The sequence below is a fragment of the Pelobates fuscus genome, chromosome 5 (genome assembly GCF_036172605.1).
Source record: "Pelobates fuscus isolate aPelFus1 chromosome 5, aPelFus1.pri, whole genome shotgun sequence".
Taxonomy (NCBI): domain Eukaryota; kingdom Metazoa; phylum Chordata; class Amphibia; order Anura; family Pelobatidae; genus Pelobates; species Pelobates fuscus.
The window spans coordinates 54,836,655-54,839,891 of record NC_086321.1 but is presented as its reverse complement, the minus strand read 5'-3'; the positions used below and the strand labels follow the sequence as shown (position 1 = coordinate 54,839,891).

The window sequence follows — 3,237 nt, the reverse complement described above, 5'->3', positions numbered from 1 at the left end:
TATCTCTCTCTCTGTCAGTATGATGCTGTATCTCTCTCTCTCTCTGTCAGTATGATGCTGTATCTCTCTCTCTCTCTGTCAGTATGATGCTGTATCTCTCTCTCTCTCTGTCAGTATGATGCTGTATCTCTCTCTCTCTCTGTCAGTATGATGCTGTATCTCTCTCTCTCTCTGTCAGTATGATGCTGTATCTATCTCTCTCTCTGTCAGTATGATGCTGTATCTATCTCTCTCTCTGTCAGTATGATGCTGTATCTATCTCTCTCTCTGTCAGTATGATGCTGTATCTATCTCTCTCTCTGTCAGTATGATGCTGTATCTCTCTCTCTCTCTCTCTGTCAGTATGATGCTGTGTCTCTGTCTCTCTCTCTCTCTCTCGGTCAGTATGCTGTCTCTCTCTCTCTCTCTGTCAGTATGATGCTGTGTCTCTGTCTCTGTCTCTGTCTCTCTCTCTCTCTCTCTCGGTCAGTATGCTGTCTCTCTCTCTCTCTCTCTCTCTCTCTCAGTATGATGCTGTGTCTCTGTCTCTCTGTCTCTTTGTGTCTCTGTCTCTCTATGATGCTGTCTCTCTCTCTGTGTTACTATGCTGTCTGTCTCCCTGTGGGTGTGCCCAGTCCCCCGTGCAGTGCACTCACCTGTCTCTCACACTGACTCAGTGCAGGCTCTGTCAGTCTATGTGAGGCTCTTCTTACGGTCTCTGAGCCGCCATCACTCCACGTCGCTGCAGACAACTGCGTCACCGGAGTCACGTGATCCCGACAGGCCTGTAATGCTGCGGACAGACACTAGGAGGCGGGGAGAGCTCGTATGACTGGCCTCACCGCCCGAGCCATGGGGGCGTGGCCTCATCTGCTCTCGTGGGATACGGGGCGTGGCCTGGTGGGCCTGGTCTGGGCTGTAGTGAGCAGCATGTTGGGTCTCCCAGGGCTGAGTAATAATAGGATTTAACCTGCACCCCATGCCCACTCATACTTTGTGAATAAATAAAAGAAAAATGTCTTTATTATTATTTTTTTTTATTTTTAGGAGTGATGTCTTTTTCAAATGTTTATTGAAAGTTTTTAATATGATAAACCAAACAATAATAATAATGATATTAAGGAAAAGTGGTAAATGAAAAGTACTATGTAAAAATGAAAAATAAATAATTTAAAGAAATTGTACAATGATAAGTATAACGTATATGACTTTGAAAAATGTCAGTTTAACCCATTCAGGATATATAAAGTAAACCTGACATAAACTGACTGGGCGCCTTCAGGGGCGTACCGGTGGGTTGGTGAAGCCAGCGCCCGCCATGTGCGCAAGCCAAGGTGGGGGGGAACAAAAATCTATTGTAAGGCTGAGCAGTGATTTTTGCTCCCTCCCTTTGGCCTGAGCTCCTGGTGCATGGGGAGATATGGAAGAGAAGTGGCATGGGGAGATATATAGAAGGAAGGGTGGCATGGGGAGATATATAGAAAGAGAGGTTGGCATTGGAAGATGTATTGAAGGGGGTTTGGCATTGGGGAGAGATATGGAAGGGGGATATTGACATTGGGAGAGATATAGAAGGGGGAGATTGACATGGGGGGGAGATATGGAGGGGGAGATTGACATGGGGAGAGATATGGAGGGGGAGATTGACATGGGGAGAGATATAGAAGGGGGAGACTGACATGGGGGAGAGATATGGAGGGGGAAACTGACATGGGGGGAAATTGACATGGGGAGAGATATGGAGGGGGAGACTGACATGAGGGGGAGATTGACATGGGAAGAGATATGGAGGGGGAGATTGACATGGGGAGAGATATAGAAGGGGGAGACTGACATGGGGGAGAGATATGGAGGGGGAGACTGATATGAGGGAGAGATATGGAGGGGGAGATTGACATGGGGAGAGATATGGAGGGGGAGATTAACAAGGGGGAGATATATGGAGGGGGAGATTGACATGGGGGAGAGATATGGAAGGGGGAGGATGATATGGGGGAGAGACAAATGGAAGAAAGGGGGGATATGGATGGAAGGAAGGAGTGACATGGATCGAAGGAAGACATGGGGGGGGATATGGATGGAAGGGAGGAGAGACCTAAGGTGTGACACTACCTTCCTGGCTAAGACTGCAGTTTGCATAGGGACTGAGGGAGCGAGCAGAGCGGACATCCAGACCGTGGCATTACTACTGAGTCCGTAAGTAACAAAGTGAAACGTTTGAGTAAATGATGTGTGTCCAGGAATACACATTGTACGCATGAGAATGAAACAAGTAATTTTAGTTTGTGTTGCTCTAGGATTCACTAACTTTAAAACAGGTCGCAGACAGTAGGCATGTGTATGGGGAAAATTTTCGGTTCAGGACTTTCGCAATTCGGGACTTCAGCAATTCGCCACTTCAGAACCTTCGACACTTCGGAAATTCGGAAACTTCGGCACTTCGGAATTTCGGCATTTTGGGACTTCAGCACTTCGGGACTTCTCTTGCAGCCGCTTAGTAGATAACTCCCTAATTCCCACGGTATTAGGGAGTTATCCACCAAAAGGCTGAAAGACCTAAATGGGTCTTTCAGCCAAATGTAATAATACTAAGTAAAAATTACTTAGTATTAGTAAATTTTGCCCCTACTCGCTATACCGCGAGTAGGGGCATGTCTATTAAACAGTGAGCAGCCTCACAAAAAAGGGTCCCCCCTCCTATTGCCCCCCCCCCCGGCCCCCACACCTAAACGGTGGGTGGGGGCCCTAAATTGGAATAAGGGGGGGGGACCTAATGTCCTCCCCCCTGGCCCCCACCCCTGAGCGGCGGGTGGGGCCCTAAATACTAATCAGGGGGTACCTAATGTCTTCCCCCCTGGCCCCCCACCCCTGAGTGGCGGGTGGGGGCCCTAAATTGGAATAAGGGGGGGACCTAATGTCTTCCCCCCTGGCCCCCACCCCTGAGCGGTGGGTGGGGGCCCTAAATACTAATAAGGGGGGGACCTAATGTCCTCCCCCCTGGCCCCCACCCCTGAGCGGTGGGTGGGGCCCTAAATACTAATAAGGGGGGGGGGCCTAAGGTCCTCCCCCCTGGCCCCCACCCCTGAGTGATGGGTGGGGGCCCTAAATACTAATAAGGAGGGGGGACCTAATGTCCTCCCCCTGGGGGGAGGACCTTAGGTCCCCCTTATTAGTATTTAGGGTCCCCCCTTATTAGTATTTAGGGCCCCCATCCACCGCTCAGGGGTGGGGGCCAGGGGGGAGGACATTAGGTCCCCC

The 3,237-nt window shown here is 49.9% G+C and overlaps 1 protein-coding gene across 1 annotated transcript in view; it reads right to left on the bottom strand.

Annotated features, from left to right (window-relative positions):
* The window catches only part of DYM (dymeclin), a 337,693-nt gene extending 336,981 nt beyond the window's left edge, over positions 1 to 712 (bottom strand). The window contains exon 1 of the mRNA XM_063453857.1: positions 636 to 712. The gene's annotated coding sequence lies outside the window, so the exon portion shown is untranslated. The remainder of the gene's footprint in view (positions 1 to 635) is intronic.
* Between the last annotated feature and the right edge of the window lie 2,525 nt (positions 713 to 3,237).